The sequence below is a fragment of the Pleurodeles waltl genome, chromosome 3_1 (genome assembly GCF_031143425.1).
Source record: "Pleurodeles waltl isolate 20211129_DDA chromosome 3_1, aPleWal1.hap1.20221129, whole genome shotgun sequence".
Classification (NCBI taxonomy): domain Eukaryota; kingdom Metazoa; phylum Chordata; class Amphibia; order Caudata; family Salamandridae; genus Pleurodeles; species Pleurodeles waltl.
Genome location: NC_090440.1, coordinates 873,830,558 through 873,851,892, shown reverse-complemented (window position 1 = coordinate 873,851,892; position 21,335 = coordinate 873,830,558). Strand labels below are relative to the sequence as shown.

Here is a 21,335-nt window from a genome sequence, read left to right as displayed (position 1 = left end):
GTGCTCAGGTGAGAACCATGCAAGTATCTAACATCATCATTATATGAGTGGTGTTTTATTGTGCAACTGAGTCAACTACTCATTATCAAACATTTCACCCCCCCTTATGCTGTAGAGTATGTAGATAGTGTATAGACCAAGTAAGTGCATCCCTACTAAAAGTTAGATTGAAATCATATAAAGTGCCTGAAACACATATACATAAATGAATCAATAAAATAACGAAAATTTAATTTAAATTGTAAAAATTATGAAAACAGTACAGATATGTGCCATGCTCCTCATTAGCTAAGAAGGACCCAAATGTGCTCTCTTGTAGCCTCTACAAAAGGAGGTGTGTCCCCCAGTTCATTCGGTTTTTACCTTATTGTCTCGATTGTATCTAATTTCTTAACATGCTCCAATGCACCTCTTGATATCCGAAGTAAATTCTAGTAATAAATAGGTACGGTAAGATATACAAGAGTATTACATTAGTGATGCATTTAATAGCGTGTTTAGGATATCCATGTAATTCCATAAACTGCTTACCAATTAGCTTATTTGTTTGAATTCATTCTACATCATGTCTTCACGTATTTTCTTATCAATTGCCTCTATCACAGAAGTAAGCATCCATTAGTGTCAAATCCTGTCTAATTAAATCTACCCATACAATTCAAACGCTTCATTTCCCTATTTACCTGTTGCAGTATTTCAGTGTCAGCGAGTACGCTACCAAATGACTAAACCGAATCCCTGCCGTACGTCATATTTAAATATCTAAGATGTTTAGTGAGTGAACGTATAATTAATGAAATGAGATTCAAAATCAGCAAAATATTAATCTCTGGGATAATTATAATATATAACATATATATATTTTTTTGACTAGTGAACGATTAACTCAAGTGAAGTAGGATATAAATATTTTTTTTGGTTTTATAATTCTTTTTATGTTGATTATTGTGGGACAACCTCCTGAAACAACAATGACTTAATATTATTCTTATGGAATGAGTAACAAGTAAATATAAGTGAATAGATATATGGCACAGAGAGATTAGAACTGGTTTGAAAGGCTAAAGTGACTGAATCTGTGTGGCTGCTCCTCTTCTTAGATGTATTGGTAGTGAACGCAGTCCGTTTTTGATGTTTAGTATTATTTTGAGCCAAACTAGATAGAGGTAGCCGCAAGATAGAAGGGCATCCTTTGTGTTGATTGCGGAGACGGTCAGGATCGCGGTAGTCCGTCTTTTATTTTGATTAAGCGTCTTAGATATTTAAATATGACGTACGGCAGGGATTCGGTTTAGTCATTTGGTAGCGTACTCGCCGACACTGAAATACTGCAACAGGTAAATAGGGAAATGGGGCATTTGAATTGTATGGGTAGATTTAATTAGACAGGAGTTGACACTAATGGATGCTTACTTCTGTGATAGAGGCAATTGATAAGAAAATATGTGAAGACATGATGTAGAATGAATTCAAACAAATAAGCTAATTGGTAAGCAGTTTATGGAATTACATGGATATCCTAAACACGCTATTAAATGCATCACTAATGTAATACTCTTGTATATCTTACCGTACCTATTTATTACTAGAATTTACTTCGGATATCAAGAGGTGCATTGGAGCATGTTAAGAAATTAGATACAATCGAGACAATAAGGTAAAAACCGAATGAACTGGGGGACACACCTCCTTTTGTAGAGGCTACAAGAGAGCACATTTGAGTTCTTCTTAGCTAATGAGGAGCATGGCACATATCTGTACTGTTTTCATAATTTTTACAATTTAAATTAAATTTTCGTTATTTTATTGATTCATTTATGTATATGTGTTTCAGGCACTTTATATGATTTCAATCTAACTTTTAGTAGGGATGCACTTACTTGGTCTATACACTATCTACATACTCTACAGCATAAGGGGGGGTGAAATGTTTGATAATGAGTAGTTGACTCAGTTGCACAATAAAACACCACTCATATAATGATGATGTTAGATACTTGCATGGTTCTCACCTGAGCACATGGTTGGTTTTCAATTTGAAATGTATTATTAGGCTATGGATGAATAGGAGACAGTAGTAATTGACTCGTGTCATATGATAATACTGTTTTGTAGGAAGTCTTTCATGAATCTTCATTTGACAAGCAAGTCCTGAGGAAATCCTAGGGGTACTCCCCCGGATGAAACACGTGTTGACTACGAATTGGAAGTTTTTTTGTTGGGTTTAGACATTATTGTCAATTAGATAAAAATTTTGGGGTTTGATTATGAACTATGAAATTGATAATGAATTGTATTGAATAGAGTGATATTTATATTTGTGTATAGTTTATGTATTGTTGTGGATTCCAAAATTATTATTAGGATCGTAAAATGTATATAAGGATATGACTAGTAGGATCAATAAATGTATATAAGGATTTAATGTTTGGTGTTTTTCTATATAGATACAGTGCATAGATTATTCTGACTGATGCAAGGTTAACATTTGATCTACTTAGAGTAAAATATCACTTGTGTGCCATTACTCTGTATAGCAAAGTGAGATATACCTAAGGGTATATCGTTGAGGTAACTCTTGGAGGGTGGTTACCTGAGTTCTGTGCACCGTGTTAATTTTGTAGTTATAATTTGTGGTAGTAGGAGCGCCAATCACTCACTACTTCACCCTCTTCTGTTGGTTTACATTAGTTAGATGTGAGTGGGCAGCACCCTACTCCAAAGGGGATACTAATTAAATTTTTATTTAGCGCAATGGAAGATAGAATGAAGATAGCAGAGGAACATTTTAAGAGCCTAGATAGTGGATGTACAATTAGACAAGCAACGACTGGTGGGAACCGTAGAAGTAAGGAAGGTTTAAAGGATAAATTTATTAGGTTGGAAAGGATGAAGAAAAATGAAATGTCGAGATGGTGGGATGCAACCACACTGAGACAATATAAGAAATTGGATAGAATCCCCAGGGGATTGAGATCACACATTTTCCCCACATATGACGATTTGGATGCGGATTTGCTGGTAAGATGGGAAGAAGAACTTAGATCCAACTCAATTAAGTTGATGGATATTTTAATAGAAAATGATGAGAGAAAAGTAGTGAAATTACAAGCAGATATAGAGAAGTTAGAAAAAGAGATCAGTGAGCTAAAATTGAGGGAGGCAACAGAAAAAAATTATGTTATCTTAAATGATGTGATAATGAAATTTCAGGAGGACATTAAGCAAAGAAAAGCTAGGAAATTAAAGAGGGACGAACTAGATTACCTTAATGGTAGAGTGTTCACGTTCTCGCGTAAATATGACCACTTGGTAAAGAATGCAGTCTCTACAGTAGAATCTAGTAATTTGACAGACTCAGCATCCACCTCTAGAAGTAGTCTAGTGACAGACAACAGTGATACTGAGATTAGAGATTTGCATATGGGATCTGACTCGCTAGCAGTAGGTTTTTTACAAGAACTGAAAAGAATAAAACGAGGCAATTGGGAGATAAATCAGAAAAGAAACTGGGTAGGAGGACACGGAGAGGGAAAAGAGGAAGCAAAGGGCGACACTTATGTGGGTATGAAGACAAGGTCACAAGACAAGAAGATACAGACATAAGTATCAAATCTGAGAATAATGTGGTTAATTTATCTGAGAAGCAACTATCCCCGGGGATGTTATCACTTTTGAATAGGGGATTGGGTTTTTGTCCATCGTTCAAGGGGAATGTGTGTCAATCTAAAATTGATTTATTCAAATTTATAAGAAAATTGAAACTTAAGAGATACTTTGAATCACGTATAACAGATACAGCAATGGCCCCAATGGGAACGGGGGCATTTAGCAAATTGTCGATTCAGGATGTTTATGACACCGTAACATTAATGACAATTACAGACTATGAGGAAGATCCAATAACTACGTCTACAATTTTACAAGACCTGAGTATATCTCCAGATAAATATATTGCCAGCGGTTTGAAACGAAGTTCTACCTGGGTACCCAAATCAACTATGGACAGTAATATAGAAACCTTTTATGGACTTGTATGGAATGATCTGGACAAAGAAGAAAAGAAGAAGAGACAATGGAAGAAATCTAATCTGAGACAAGATGAATATATGGCATTAAAGACTTTGAAATCAGATATGGACTTGGCTATTAAAAAAGCAGACAAGGGTGGCAATATAGTAGTAATGAATCGAATAGATTATGAGCAAGAAATGAACACACAATTGAATGATATTGCCTGTTATGAAAAGCTTTCGTATAATCCAATGTCGGTTTTGACAGGGAAAATAAATAGACTGTTAAGGAACTGGAGAGATAAGAATTTACTGAATGAGGAAGAATTTTTGTACTTACAAGTATTTCGTCCCAAATATCCGGGCTTATATACATTACCTAAGATTCATAAACTATCCAAATTCCCACCAGGAAGACCTATAGTGTCAGGCATAGGAGGGCCTACTGAGAGACTGTCGGAATTTGTCGATATTTTTTTACAACCATTTGTTAACAATTTACCTTCACACATTAATGACACGAAACATGTACTGAGTCTACTGTCAGATATCCAATGGGAACCAGGTATGCTTTTGGTAACTCTAGATGTGACAGCACTTTACACTAGTATTCAACATGAATGGGGATTGAAAGCAATAGAACACATACTCAATAAGAGATCGGCAAGTTTATTAGAACATACGCATATGTTGCTGGATATGATTGATCTTGTACTCAATAATAATTACTTTCTGGTTAAGCAAAGTTGGTTCAGACAAAAGCAGGGTGTAGCAATGGGCTCAAAATTTTCACCATCTTATGCTAATTTATTCATGGGATGGTTCGAAGAAAATTGGGTGTGGGGCTCCAAAGCGGCAACTTGGCACCCATATATTCTCTATTGAGGGTGATATATTGATGATTGTCTCATGCTATGGACAGGGGATATAGTAGCGCTGGAGAGTTTCTGTGATTTCCTTAATGGAAATGATGTGAATATTAAATTCACATATAAATACAGTGAGTCCAAAATAGATTTCCTAGATGTAGAACTTTTTGTGGAGAACAATAGGATAGAAAGTAGACTGTTTCGGAAAATTACCTCCTGCAATACTATACTGCATGCGTCAAGCTCACACCCTCAACACCAAATAGAGGCTATACCGCTGGGTGAGATGATCAGAGCGAGGAGAATTTGCAGTAGAGACTGTGATTTTCAAGATACTATTGTGGATATGGAACATAGATTTAGAGCTAGAGGCTATTCGGAGAATAATATACTCAAATCTCGTAATAAGGCTCTCAAGATATCCAGTTCACAGACACTGTCACTAACAACTCAAAAAAATGAGGGGATCAAGAAGACTAGTGCTCAGAGACTGAGGATTGTCTTGGATCATACGGATGTTTCTCAGAGATTATTGAAGATAATGAAAAAATATTGGCCAATACTGATTCAAGATGAGGTGCTTAGGAAGCATATAGGTATGAAACCGGAGGTATCGTTTAGAAGGGGGAACACCCTCCAAAGTATCTTAAGTCCAAGTTATGTATCAGAGGAGACGAAGGCAAATTGGCTTAGTGTACATAATCGTGTTTTTTTTAAATGCGGGTCATGTGCAATGTGTAAATGGGCATGGCAAGCCAAGAAAGATTTTCTTGATAGAAGAGGATGTAAAATACACATAAAGTCACATATAGATTGCAACACAAAATTTGTAGTTTACATGCTTATATGTAAATGTGAGAAAATATACGTGGGCAGTACGATACGCCCACTCAAGATGAGAATTTCGGAACACTGGAGAGCAATTAGGCAATTAGATGAATGTTATCCGATAGCCTCGCATATGATGATATGCAAAGCACAAGGGACATACAAAGATTTTAAATTTTTTGGCTTTGAACAGTGTGAACAGAACCCACGGGGAGGCAATAGAGAATTGGCCTTGAGAAGAAGGGAATCGCTATGGATCATGAAGTTAGGAGCGGTAGAGTATGGTTTAAACACAGATCATGAAATTGAGTATTTTCTGGATGAGTAATAATAAGCATTTGTTTAGTGAGTGAACGTATAATTAATGAAATGAGATTCAAAATCAGCAAAATATTAATCTCTGGGATAATTATAATATATAACATATATATATTTTTTTGACTAGTGAACGATTAACTCAAGTGAAGTAGGATATAAATATTTTTTTTGGTTTTATAATTCTTTTTATGTTGATTATTGTGGGACAACCTCCTGAAACAACAATGAATTAATATTATTCTTATGGAATGAGTAACAAGTAAATATAAGTGAATAGATATATGGCACAGAGAGATTAGAACTGGTTTGAAAGGCTAGAGTGACTGAATCTGTGTGGCTGCTCCTCTTCTTAGATGTATTGGTAGTGAACGCAGTCCGTTTTTGATGTTTAGTATTATTTTGAGCTTAACTAGATAGAGGTAGCCGCAAGATAGAAGGGCATCATTTGTGTTGATTGCGGAGACGGTCAGGATCGCGGTAGTCCGTCTTTTATTTTGATTAAGCGTCTTAGATATTTAAATATGACGTACGGCAGGGATTCGGTTTAGTCATTTGGTAGAGTACTCGCCGACACTGAAATACTGCAACAGGTAAATAGGGAAATGGAGCATTTGAATTGTATGCGTAGATTTAATTAGACAGGATTTGACACTAATGGATGCTTACTTCTGTGATAGAGGCAATTGATAAGAAAATACGTGAAGACATGATGTAGAATTAATTCAAACAAATAAGCTAATTGGTAAGCAGTTTATGGAATTACATGGATATCCTAAACACGCTATTAAATGCATCACTAATGTAATACTCTTGTATATCTTACCGTACCTATTTATTACTAGAATTTACTTCGTATATCAAGAGGTGTATTGGAGCATGTTAAGAAATTAGATACAATCGAGACAATAAGGTAAAAACCGAATGAACTGGGGGACACACCTCCTTTTGTAGAGGCTACAAGAGAGCACATTTGGGTCCTTCTTAGCTAATGAGGAGCATGGCACATATCTGTACTGTTTTCATAATTTTTACAATTTAAATTAAATTTTTGTTATTTTATTGATTCATTTATGTATATGTATTTCAGGCACTTTATATGATTTCAATCTAACTTTTAGTAGGGATGCACTTACTTGGTCTATACACTATCTACATACTCTACAGCATAAGGGGGGTGAAATGTTTGATAATGAGTAGTTGACTCAGTTGCACAATAAAACACCACTCATATAATGATGATGTTAGATACTTGCATGGTTCTCACCTGAGCACATAGTTGGTTTTCAATTTGAAATTTATTATTAGGCTATGGATGAATAGGAGACAGTAGTAATTGACTCGTGTCATATGATAATACTGTTTTGTAGGAAGTCTTTCATGAATCTTCATTTGACAAGCAAGTCCTGAGGAAAACCTAGGGGTACTCCCCCGGATGAAACACGTGTTGACAACGAATTGGAAGTTTTTTTGTTGGGTTTAGACATTATTGTCAATTAGATCAACATTTTTGGGTTTGATTATGAACCATGAAATTGATAATGAATTGTATTGAATAGAGTGATATTTATATTTGTGTATAGTTTATGTATTGTTGTGGATTCCAAAATTATTATTAGGATCGTAAAATGTAAAGAAGGATATGACTAGTAGGATTAATAAATGTATATAAGGATTTAATGTTTGGTGTTTTTCTAGATAGATACAGTGCATAGATTATTCTGACTGATGCAAGGTTAACATTTGATCTACTTAGAGTAAAATATCACTTGTGTGCCATTACTCTGTATAGCTACAGAGTGCGTCTCACATGTTTCACCGTCAACACTACAGATGCCCTGTCCTCATATGCCAGTGTGTGTTGTGCCCCAGCCACCTTGCCCAACCCCTATCATTACCTGCTCCAACCATATTAAAATAATGCATACTCATATTTTGTCTCATTCCCTCAGTTTTATTGCCGTCCTGCAGTTGTACAGTGCTATCATGCACGAGTCCACGGGGACATTTAAAACTATAGATAGATAAATTGAGAAATAGATCAATAGGACTGATTCTGGAACAGGTGAACCACCTCTTTGCGTCAAAAAAGTCTGTTTCGGGGTCCCAGATTACTAATCTAAGTAAACGCTCTATGCTTTCAGTTCAAAGCGAAGACCTGAGGCACTTCCCTTACAGGTTTTAAAATGAGTGTGGAGAGGTGAACCAGAAGAACTGGGAAATAATAATGGATATTCCTTAAAATACTTTGGGGCCTATTTAAGAAAAGTGGTGCTGCACACCGTGCAGTGCCACTTTTCTTGTGCCCCCTCCCTCAACGCCACCATGTGTGCGCCGTATTTACATTGCTAAGGGGTATATTTATACTTGTTTTGCGCCGAATTTGTGTTATTTTTTTTTTTACACAAAGTCGGTGCAAAACCAACTCCATATTTATACTTTGGCAAAGTAGGCGTTCCCGTGCAAAAAATGACTCTATGGCCTTAACGTTATATTTATACCCCGTGCTAAAATCACGCTCTGGAGGAAGGAGGGGTCACAAATTGGGGCAAAGCTTGCTTTGCACCATTTTTTAATGCTTGGCTCAGGGCAGGCGTTAGGGGATCTGTGGGCCTATTTCCATGGTGGAACACCATGAAATAAGCCCACAGGTGCCCTCCCCAAGCCCCAGGGACAACCCCACCCACACCAGAGGGACAGCAGAGGATGGGGGACACCATACCAGGTAAGTATAAGTAAGTACAGGAAGGTTTTTTTTTTTAAAGTGACATTGGGGGCCCTGAAATGGGCCCCCTACATGGAACTGGGTGCAATGGCCATGCCAAGGAGACCCTGGTACCCTGTGCTGGCGGACATGACTCCTATCTTTTCTAAGACAGGAGTCATGTGGTATGGATGGTTTTGCATCATAAAATGACTCTAGGCAGGTTAGAGTCATTTTGTTTTCACTCTAACATGCCTAATGTCATTTTTTGGTGCAAAACCCCCTTCTTCCATCCAGCCAGCCACACCCGACTAATGTCATATTTTTTTACGCTAGCCTACCCTTTGCACTGGCTTGCACCATTCCATAAATATGGTGCCCGGCTGGTGCACAGCAATGGTACAAGCCAGTGCTAAACGTTTTGGTGCAAAACTGCATTAGTGCAGTTTTGCACCAAAAAGTATAAATCAGGGCCTAAGCATCATGGAGGTAGTTAAGGGACTAGTGTCTGAATTTTTTACACTAATCCGTCTCTTTGCAGGATTGGGGGCGTCTTTATAGGCCCCTAGCGCCACAGGAGCGTCACTTTTCTTGACGCTCCTGTGGTGCTAAGCACTGCGCCATATTTACAAGGTGGCGTTATATCACTTTTTGTTGCTTAACGTCACCTTGTAAATACGGCTCCTTCCCACGCAGCAGTGTGTGTGGAAGGGCCGTGCAATGGGTGTTAGTGTGGGCGTGCCACAGCAACACCCATTGCATTTTGACGCTGCCTCAGGTTTATGAAATTTTATAAACTTGAGGCAGTGCCAGAATCGAATGCCACCCCCAGGGGTGGCGTTAGCAGGGCAGAACGAGGAGGAATACTTTTATTCCTCCTCGTTTTTTTGCTTTCTGCAGCACGCATAGAAAGAGCAAAATGCCAGAAATTATTGTTTATGGGTGGGAAGGTGTCCCTTCCTGCACATAAACAATCATTTGAAAATGACGCTTTGGCACTTCTGTGTGTCCTGCTTTGTGCTTAGTGATTGTGTATGTGCGGGAAGGGACACCTTCCCGCACATAAACAATCACACCCCTCAATGCAGACTTCCTTGCACGATGGTGCAAGGATGCCTGCGTTGGCGCTGGCAGCTGAATTTAGCGCCAGCGCAGAAGACAACACAGGGGTGCGCCGTATTCCCTTGAATACGGCGCATCCCTGCATTTCTAAAGTGACGCAGCACGGTGCTGCCAATTTTGGCACAGTACCATGTTGCAACACTTTTCCATAAATCTGGCCCTTAGTGTCTAACATTCTGATGCTAATCCTGCAAAGCACCCAGAGGCCCTTTGTAAGCAATGGAGGCCTCCTTTAATGCCTGCTCTGAGCAGGGGTTAAAAGTGCCGGAAAACAATGCAGCAAGGAAATCTCTTGGATTTCCTTGTGCCATTTCTTTGACCCCCTCTAACTGGGGAACGCCCCCTTTACATACATTATGCCTGGCGCAGGCATAATGTAGCTCAAATTGTTACAAAGTGTCGCAATGCATTTATTATGCTACTTTGTATTTGGTGCAGCGATTTTTACCTTCTAACACTACATTAGCCTAAAAAAATGATGCTAATGTGGCAGTGGAATGGAGCTAGGGGTTCTTAAATATGCACCTTTATTCTTTTATTCATCCATCAGATATTAACTCCAATACATGTACATTCTGAATAAAAACTCTACCATTCTATGTACGCTGTAGAATACTGAATTATGAACGAAGCCCTTATTTTAAAGGCTGCAATACATTTTGCAGAGGGCTATTTTCAATTAAAACATTATTGCTTTTTACACAATAAAAATAAAGCATGCAACGTAGGGGCTGGTTACATGTTTGGTGGGCGTGTAATGCGTCACAAATGTGTACAAGTGTATCAGGATATAATTGAATATGAATTTTAAAAGACCTCTGCAAAATGCATTGGATGTGCTACAATAAGTCTTTGCTCAAAATGTAATAGTCTATAACATATCTTCAATGATAGACCCACCATTCAAAATTATACCGTAGTCCACTTGTAATAAGGTGAATGGCATATCTTTAATCAGGCACATAGATTCTGATTGCATCTACAAAATTAGGGTGAACATTTCCCCAGAATTGTGAGTGAAGACAATTACTGCATCTAGTTATGGATTAAGGAAAGTTAAGTAAGTGGCAGCTATCACTAAAGTGACAGAGGGGGTGGGTCTTCCCTGCAGCAGATGTTCTTGAGATAAGAAGCTTAAGGCATGAGAAGACCAAACATGAGTGAGAAATTCTGATGAAGCAATATAAATGTGCAATTCACATGAGGGGTGAGGACAGCTGCTGAGATGGTGGACGCATAATCGAGAGCTCTCGGCCCAGGACCTATCCATCAGCAGAAATCCGTTCAAGAGAGGGACAGTTACCTGCAGAGGAACACCCTTGTTGCCCTGTACCCTGCTGCTGATGATATGTGGCTGGAGTTCAGTCGCATCATCCCTCCTGGCAAAGAAGAGATAGCTCACCAGGTGGGTCTGTGCCTGTGGTCGGCCCACTTTACATGAATAAGCAGAGCGCAAGAGGGACCCAGACGGAGCCACAGGGGTGCTTGGTTGCCGCTTGGAGACTGTGGCAGTGTCAGAGCTGACCCTCACTAAACCCTGTGTGAAGATGCTACAAGTGGCCTGAGGCCGAGGTCGTATCCCGCTGCTCCGCCCGGTGAATCGGTGGTACCTGTCGGGCCTGTCCACGTGGAGGAGCGGAACGTGGGAGAGACGCGGATGGGGCTGTAAGGTTAGTTGCTTGCCCGAGTCCGGGGAATGCGGTGGTGACAATACTGGCACTAGCTGACCCAAGTGTGGAGTAGAGTCACATGGCAGGGATGCAGCGCTTGTGCATTGGGACACAGTCAGTGGCACTGTGTTTACGTAGTGTAAAAGGGCATTTATTTAGGACAGGACTGCCTCTTATACATAACATTGTACATACTCAACTTCAAACAAACTTTTAAAACCCCACCCCTTTGAAACTTCTCCCAGGCCACCTTTTCACTCATTCCCTCAATTTGCCTCCGTTCACCCATCTTCCACTTCAATTCACATACACATCCCCATTTTCCTTTCATCCCCTGCCTACTTCAGGCATTCCGCACGCTATCATCCTTCACCTGCTTCTTTCTCCCCCCGGAAGGGTGGCCAGGCCGCATGTGACTCTCCACCCTCCCCCATCTACTGCCACACAACCCCTGTCAGCAACCTGCCCTAACTGGCATTTACCCAACACCCACACGATCAACACCGCACCCCTATCCTGAAGCCTTTCCACATGTAGGGCGGGTGGGTGGCCAATCTTCCGACCGCGCAATGGGCTGGCGCAGAAGAAGCCAGTCCCTCCCACCTCACCCTATTTAACCCCTTGTCCTATTCCCAGGCCACGCACCCTAGCCCAATCCTGTCCCCTTGACAGCACTCCCCCTCCGGAAAGCTCCTGTGGAGAGGCTAGACTGCGTCTGCTCACCAAGTGGCCCTCCATCGGGAAATAGTCAGTGACACAGTGTTTACGTAGTGTAAAAGGCCATTTATTTAGGACAGGATTGACTCTTATACATAACATTGTACATAGTCAACTCCAAACTAACTTTTAAAACCCCACCTCTCTGAAACTTCTCCACAGTCCTCCTTTTCACTCATTTCCTCAATTTGCCTCCGTTCACTCATCTTCCACTTCAATTCACCCACACATCCCCCTTTTCCTTTCATCCCCTGCCTGCTTCGGGCATCCCCCACACTATAATCCTTCACCTGCTTCTTTCTCCCCCCTGGAAGAGTGGCCAGTCCCGCATCTGACTCTCCACCCTACCCCATCTACTGCCACAAACTCATTAGGCATTTTGCTGCCCCACCAGGGAGCCCACTGCAACATTGCACAACTTTACACCTACTCCTTGAGCCACATACTTTCCCCCCCCCCAAAACCGGCCAAAATTAAGCAAAGCCCAATAGTGTAATATGCATTGCCCAACTCGGATAGGTGCACACCATCAGTCCTGAATAGCCCCGCCTCCTCTTCAGTAATGTCTTCGTGTTTCAGCACCTTAATACCATGGGCCCAGGAGAAAATCCTCATTGCTCTATTGAGCCTCCTCTGAGCCCTCTCCATAGCTCCATGCTTCAGCACTCCTCTTCACTTCCTCCTAGGTACAAACTCAGTCCATACTAAGCATGTACAGTGCATCTTCTGACAAAGCAACTACAGATCCCTTTGCATATGTTTCAGTAGGGTGAGCCCCAACAATTTCACCAATTCATTTTCACCCAGGTGCTATAACAGAAGATCTGGACAACCCCAATTTAGCATCATCGATGTTAGAAAAGGAAGCATCTCATTCCGCTCTTCCCCCACCACAGGACTTCGTGACGGCTACTCGGCAATCCCAATGAGCGTCCATAGATCTGCTGCTGCATATTTAGCCACCCAATAAATGAATGAATGACCGACCATCCAAGTGACAATCTTCCGACTCCTGGGACTGGCCACGCAACCTGCAAAAATAAAACATTTTCGTACAACATCCACGGATTCCCCACCCCCTTTATCCCAGCCCCTGCACCGTCCTACTCCTCAGAACCTGCCCCACAAGTCAAAACCTCACATATTGCTTACAGCACCTAGACCTCCACCTACCAATTCGCCGAATCTCAGCCCAGTCCCAACCTAAATGAGCTGCCGCTGTAGCTGCTCCTATTCTGAAAGAATGAGTCCCGTAGGACTGGTCCTGTCTCCTGATCCTTTTCAGCGCCATCCGCAAAACAGCCAACAACTGGAATGCTGTGAGCTTCTCGCCACTCGCATGGCTAAAAACGCCGGCCCCACATGTCGTCTATTGTGACCGAAAACTGATCCACTCAACAACCGGACTAGCAGCTGTATCCCCACTTTTCTTCAACCACACCCACTGCCCCTTTCCCAAATGATCCGTCTTGGACTTTCTAAGCCATATGCCCAAGCGCCCCCTTCTCTTAGGCATATGTCACCCACTTTCACACCGACGGACTACCCACACCCAAAAGCTCAGACATCCAAAATGCCCCAAAAAACATCCACACCATGCACAGCCTAAACAACGCAAGTTCACGAGAGTCAGTACAACAAACCAGCAGCACATGCAACAGTTCCAACAATAGATCAAATGTAATGGGTTCCCATGCTGCCTTGCCAGTCCCCGCTTCAGCTCCACCTCACCCTTTCAACATTCTACACAGAAAATCATCTTTTGCTGGTTCGCAACCGAAAAACAATTTACCATAAAAATACACGCCAGCCAACATGCCCCCAATCTTTGCGGGCGACAAACCTCTTTGTATCAGAAACAAAACAAAATGTAAAGTTTGAGATTGTCATCACACTGCACCCAAAAATCCCATCCAAACATTAAACACTCTGAAATTCCAAATATGCCAGACGATAACTCTTGCGAGTTGATTCCACTAATGACATCTCCACCAGCCCAATGATCATCACGCCCTCCACTTCCAAATGTTTGCTGGGACCACTGTCTTGTGCCGCTCTGCTCCTGACACCAAACTGCAAAACCGTTGCCACTGTAAATAAGACAGGGATTATGCAATAGCATTGTTCACCCCAGCAATGTGTGCTGCTTTAAATATAACATTTAAAGATAAACATCTGAGCATAAAACATCTCAATAAACGCAACACCCTCAGGTCCCTGGCCCTCTGTGTGTTTGCCATGTCTACAACCATCATGTTGTCCATGTGAAAAATTACCGTCCTGTTGGCAAGTTCGTCTCCCTGCACAGTCAAGGCCACCAACAGGGGAAAGAATTCTAGAAAAGCAATACTCCTGTCTTGTGTCACATAATGTGCGGGCCACTGCTCCACACACCACAGACCGTCCCAAAAAAGACCAAAACCAGAGGCCCGGCTGCATCCGAGAAGATTTGCACCTGCCAGATCGTGTCCTTCACCTGCAAAATCATGGAAACCCCATTGAACTGTGCTAAGAACGTCTCTCACAGTCTGATGTCTTCTCGCAGACCCATTGACACACGAATCCTATGGTGCGGGAGAGAGGCACCTCAAATAGCTAGTCCCAGGTGCCTGCGAAATGTTCTACTCCCCCCTGACTACCCTACAGGCAAAATTGAGGAAATCCAGGAGCTGTTGTGCCGTATGCAAATCAATCTTATGCAAGGACCGTAAATCGTCCAAGTAATGTGTCACCTCCAGATGACCACACACTTACACAGAAACCCATTAAAGAAACGTACTAAAAGCCTCAAAAAGTGCGCAGGAAATGGCACAGCCCATCGGGAGTACTCTGTCCACATAGATCGCCCCATCTAGCTGCATGCCCAGTAATGCAAAATTGTCAGGGTGGATAGGCAGGAGCAGAAAAGCCGCTTTAATGTTGCATTTTGCTAGCTCAGACCCCCTGCCGCACCCTCGAACGAGCCGAATGGTGTTGTCCTCGGAAGGAGGTTTCTGACCTGAGGGCCACTTCTTGACCCTCTCTGACTTGCTGCAACATGGGTGTAGTTCCCTCCTGTGTCCGTCTCTCCATGCCAATTCGTCTCCTGTGCAACTGCTTCTGTTTCTCAGGCGGCATTTGCTGGGAGGTATCTGGTTTGTGGGTGCATGTGGGACGTGCTGTTCCAACCAGTATCAAACTGCCTCTGGTGTGTCGAAAAAATGGCTTCTGTGGTTGTGTACAATCCTCAACCTAATCGGAAAGAGCAACGCATAGGGTAGTCCCGCAGCTCGCAGTTGCAGCTTGACTGGTTGGTAGGAGTCCCTCTGTCATTGGATACAGAGCGTCCAATCAGGGAACAGGGACACCCTGATGTTGTCCACCATAATAGGCGCCGCTTCTCGAGCACTGTGGAGGAAGGTGTCCCTGTAATTTAGAATTAGATCCACTGTCAAGCACGGTGGCATCCCACATGGTGGCTTTTTTGCCGGGACACAATTGCATCTTTCAATTGTGAAAAGGGAGGAAAGGCCGGTTAGAGCCACTACAGTTTTCAGCCTAGTCTCCATGTACTGCATGGCATTCTGCCGCTCGATCCACACCGGCAGGCCCACAATGTGAACATTATTCCTCCTCACTCTTCCTTCTGTGTCCTATGCCCTTTCTTGTAACGTGTCAACCTTGCGTTGGAGCTGCGCAATGGTAGGCATGCTCTCCGAATGCCAGGGATTCAAGAGCAGCTACAGCTGTTTCAGTGTTTTTCACCCTTCTCACTAATTTTCTGTGGTCTTTTATAAGCAGGCTGAGGGCCGAGGTAATGGTCCCCAGTCGCTGTTCTATCACTGTCCTAGACTTGTGGATTTCCTGTAGTATTATATTCAGTATTATTATCGTGTGGCAGGTCCATACATGTAGGCAGGATGCATTCTTCCAATGGGGTGACATGAGAACTCCTTGTGGGGGTGGACTGTGAGCTAGCATGACCCCTGGAGTCAGTACTCTTACTTTTAGTGTGGCCCAGAGTAGCTAAAGACCAGTCTTCGCAGACACTTTAGCTGATTAACTTGACCGAGTTCTACTGACCACTCAGTTCTGTTCAATGGCACAATGAAAACTGCAGGGGCCAACACCACTGCAGCTTACCTATGTTGATTTTGCAGGTCTCTGTAAGGGCAGGATATCTTCAAATATGTTCACTGAACATATGCAGTTGTCCCAAGGGGAGGGGGTCCTTTGCTTGTCCCTGCCCGTTCCCCCTGTCCGTTCTCACTCCATGCAGGCCTTGTCCTCAGTAGACGTCAAAGAGCCCATGGGTGTAGTACAATGCTGTCCTCCTGTGCTCCAGGCCAAGCGGCGATCTCGGAGGTGCCCTCCACGTCAAAGCACCAGCCGGTCTGCTCGCCTCCAAAGGGGTGGGGAATAAGGCCAGAGCGCCCCTTCTATTTGTTGTAGTGGTTTACAGACAGTCTCTTGAGGGAGGGTTCTTATATTTCCTTCCCTTCTCTGCCTTCTCACTAGCTCCACCAAATTACGGGCCCCCTCAGGTATTCTTGCTGCCATGCGCACAGCGCTGTCTTCACCTCTGGCCTTCAATTATTCCGTCTCACAACCGCCGCACATCCAGGGTCATCAATTCTTGGGTGGTGGCGCAGGGGTTACAGCAGAGGCCTATTAGTGGTGTGACGCCAAGAGTCTGATCCAGCCTTATCAGGTCTCAATCAAAGTCACGTTGGGGCACCATAGAGAACAGAAGCACTCTAGTCTCTCCACTGAAGCTTTCGGAGGGGAGGGGAAGTGGTGTCAAGGGGACAGGATTGGGGTAGGGTGCGTGGGGGTGGGAATAGGACAAGGGGCTAAATAGGGTGAGGCGGAGGGTCCGGCCTCTTCCGCGCCATCCCATCGTGCGGTCAGAAGATTGGCCAGTCCCAGTAGGGAGGCGTGGAGGGTGTGTATATTTTACAAGCGGCATGGCCCAGAGCCACGACGCTGCTGTGGTGCGGGCCACGCTTCGCCTGCTCAGCGAAGCCGGCCATGCAGATTTACTCAGGCCTGGTGTTTTAGACCAGGCCTGGGTCAGCATGACATGCCATACGCGCATGGCCACCAGCGGGGTGGCTGCTGCTATCGCAGCCTGCGGTTCGCCTGAACGGGCATAAAGAAAGAAATCAGTGGGGTGTGGATGCTGCACGTCCACTCTCCTAGACTCCAAACCAGGCCTTTTCATGTTGGGGCCTGATAGGCCTGTGTTGGAGGGGTGGGGTGGGAGGAGGAGGGGGCGTGGAGGGCAGGGCCCCCGGCGATTACCACGTTTTGGGCCATGTTGGGCTAGACAATGCGGGGCAAGTATGTGGTCCTCAGGGGGCCAGGAGGGCATGGTGGCTGGGCCCTGAATCAGGGCCGCTCTCCTTTAGACCTCTCTGTGGGTAGGGAGGGGCCCAGGGCTGCAGGCATGGGTGGGCACCTGAAAAAAAGAAGGCCAAAGGGGTGGGCAGACTGGGCCTGGGGTGGGACAGGGTATGGTACTGGAGGCCGGGCTGGGGTGGGCGGTGAGGAGCAGAAGGGGACACTGAGGACCCACCAGGACATATTGAAGAGGCACCTTCAAGTGTTGCATCAGGGCAGCACGAGGCACAGGATGGGCCCACAGTAGATATAGAGGCCAGGGCTAGGGAACAGAGGAAGGCTGTCATGGAGATGGAGATGGGCCCATCAATCTCCATCAATGTCCAATGGGACAGGGAAGAAGCCCTAGGGAGAAAGCGGTGGCCCAAGAGGAAGGCGGGCAAAGAGGGGTAAGGGGGCATGGTGGGCCCTGGGACTAGGCAGGGTAGTTAGGTATAGGTTCCACAGGAGCGGGAGAGTAGCCAGAAGGCTTGTGCGGCCGCGGGGTCCAGCCGCTTGATGGGCATGAGTGGCACACATGGCAGGCGCGGAGAGTCCAAGCCAGTAAAAGAGACTGGCAGAAAGAAGGTGACGCCAACCGGGGGCAATACGGCCTCAGGACGTTGGTCTGAAGCAATAGAGAGGTCTTCAGCGGCCTTCTCTACAGTGCAGGAACGTATGGGTCACAAGTATGGCAGACCCCATGGGGGACGAGCTCAGGACGAGTGGAGTAATGTAATGGATGCGAAGGGTGATGAGGAAGAGTGTGAGATGGACGAAGAGGTGGTGGTGGAACTTGACTATGAGGATGAGTTTGACGAATGGGAAGACGGGGAGATACGCGAAAGTGAGGTGAGAGGTGAACAAGGGAGGTGGAAAAGGCACAAGATTTTCGCAACCCCCTCTTCAATTTCTGTCTTACAGGAGAATGCGGACAGTGGGACGGCACAGGCAGCGGCGCACAAAGAGGAGCGTGGTTCCAGCTTCTGACAGCATCAAAGGGAACGGTTCCCCATTTTCAAGGTAAGGGAGAATGGTGGTCTGTTTGGGGCGAGGGTCAAGTTACGGCTGTGACTAAAGCGCACAAGTCCATAGGAGTAGGTGATCAATCAATACATGACATACTTGGCGCTAGTGCGGCACAGGTTGGGGACAGTAAGCAGATGGCAATACAGGATACGGCTCCTGCAGGTGACATTGGGTTAACATCGACGAGAGACGGTAAGGAGGGGGATGACAAGGTCAGAGAGGAGCATAAGAAGCTACTTCCTTTTATGGGCTTTGCAATGCCTTTAGGTTCCCATGTGGCTGACAAGACGAAGGCTAGGATTTGGTGACATGAGTATGTAGATGTTTTCAAACTGCTCCATAGAGACATACAGGAAAGGGAGGGCTCAAAGGAAGAGGAGTGGGAGTTAGCTCGACGGCCCAGGGTACCGATCACTATGGACAATTGGACCTCAGCCTTTTTGATATATGGCAGTATCTATTGCGAGAAATTTCCCAACAGGGCCATTGTGCTTTTTAAATACATGGATATTATACGCAAAGCCCAAATGCATTTTGGGGGTTTCACATGTCTGAGTTATGACGAGGAGTTTCGGGCACCCGTCAGTATGAATCCTGAGAAACCCTGGGATGATGTTGTCTCAGAATTATGGATGCAGTGGATGGCTTCATCACATTCTGCGGCATCAACGCATACTGCTAGTGGCCTACCGGTGGTGTACAAGCTGTTTCAGTCCTGTCCCGCCCAAGGGGGGGGGGGCGGATAAGCTACAACAACCCCAGATACTTACCTCAGGGGCATGTTGGAACTTTAATAAGGGTTTCTGCTCGAGACATCCTTGTAAATTCAAACATGAGTGCTCCAAATGCGGGGGAAGACACCCGGCCATGCAGTGCTTTTCACTCACCAGTCCAGCAGAGCAGTAGGGAACAGCCAGGGGTAGAGGGAAGCAAGGCACTCCTGCGAGAAAAGGTCGCCAAGCCAATTAACCTGGAGTTCTTGCTGCCATGATTGCGCATGTACCCAGACAGGGACATAGCGTGCAAATTGGAGTGGGGTTTCAAAGAAGGGTTTCGGATAGGTTATCAAGGGCCGAGACAGAAGAGATTGGCGGACAATTTGCGGTCTACCAAAGAAATGCCGAGGGTGGTAGCGGATAAACTGGCAAAAGAAGTTGTAAAGGGCAGAATTGTGGGTCCATTCTTTGAATGGCCTCTGGAAACGTTGATGATTTCACCTATGGGTATGGTGCCCAAAAAACCTAAGGGTGAGTTTTGTCTCATCCATCACTTGTCCTGGCCGGAGGGGGCGTCGGTGAATGACTTCATCGCTCAGGAAGACACGAATGTGGTGTACGCTTATATGCTTTTTCCAAGTTCTTGCTCGACTGACTTTGGCTTTAAACTGGTGGTGGTCCTGGGCCGGAACGCACCTCACCCCTGTAGTCTGTCTAATACTTTCAGGACCTAAGTCTCGGACTGCAAAATATACCCAGTTTACTGTCAACATTCAGGTCACTATCAGGCCTTTGTATAAACAGAAAAAAGTCCTGTGCCTTTTACTTCAATGCTAATGGCACTTGCTCAGCACCGCAATTTGGTGATATGGATTTATCAGTTGCAACCTACAGCTTTCGATACCTGGGGATACATGTATATAGGGGCACAAAGGACTTCTTTGAGGGAAATCTTGTGAGATTGATTAACTCACTTAAATCACAAATTCCCTTTTGGATTACACTATGTTTATCACTCTCTGGTCGATTGGCCCTGGCAAAAATGGTAATGCTACCATGTCTCCTGTATTAATTTGTTAACCTCCCTCTGATGGTGCCAGATAAGGTGTTTTGTCTGTTAAACATGCTAGTGGGTGATCTCATCTGGGGTACTGGGCATCCCAGGGTGGGCCTTACTTAATTGCAACTTTCCCCAACAGAGGGCGGTCTGAAGGCCCATGATTTTAAGGCATATTGTATAGTGGGTCAATTATAACGGTTGGTGTATTGGTGTAATGCTATCTGTATTTAACCACCTATTCCATCTTGACCACTGACTCCATTTTGTGCTTAGCTTAGCTTCAAATACCATCACATCGGTGGCGCAGGTATTTTTCCATGCACAGCTTGTTAACATGTTTTTGCTTTTCTCACCAGGGAAGGGAACTTGACATGGGGGATGCAACGCTGATAAAAGTGTACAAGGATGAGAATGCTTATAGCAGAGAAGTGTATGGCTCTATCTTGGAAATAAACCCTGGGATCTGGCCAATCCTTTGCGTGTTTTTCAACACTGACCCAGTACAGTCAGTGCTTGAATTTCACAACTTCCTCGAAGGGAGGGGGGTTACCAGGACCTTCCTCTTAAGTTTGTTTAAAGTATATAAAGTGGAGAAGCTTGGCACTGAGGCAGAAGGAACTCATTTCTGAGGGTGGACACATTGCTCAGAACAATCCCATTGGGGAGAATTTCTCCTGTCTCAGCTGTCCAGGGTTCTACAGCTTGACGTTGGCAAAGACAAGGATGATGTTGGATTCGATCCCCATGGTGATGCATTTTTAATTCGCAATTATCTAGCTTTGCTGTGTACATGCATAAATATAGATATATTCACTGCATACATATTCATTGTTCATATATTGCATTTTTCTCTGATTATTCAATTGCATGATTATTTTAATAGCTGCTCGTGTTTTGCTGCATTCACATTAATATTTTTGAATACTTATAT

At 44.0% G+C, this 21,335-nt stretch overlaps 1 long non-coding RNA gene across 1 annotated transcript in view; it reads left to right on the top strand.

The window, feature by feature from the left end:
* The window catches only part of LOC138284722 (uncharacterized), a 172,873-nt gene that overhangs the window by 45,707 nt on the left and 105,831 nt on the right, over window positions 1-21,335 (top strand). The window contains exon 2 of the long non-coding RNA XR_011201448.1: window positions 18,524-18,622. This is a non-coding gene — a long non-coding RNA (uncharacterized lncRNA). The remainder of the gene's footprint in view (window positions 1-18,523; window positions 18,623-21,335) is intronic.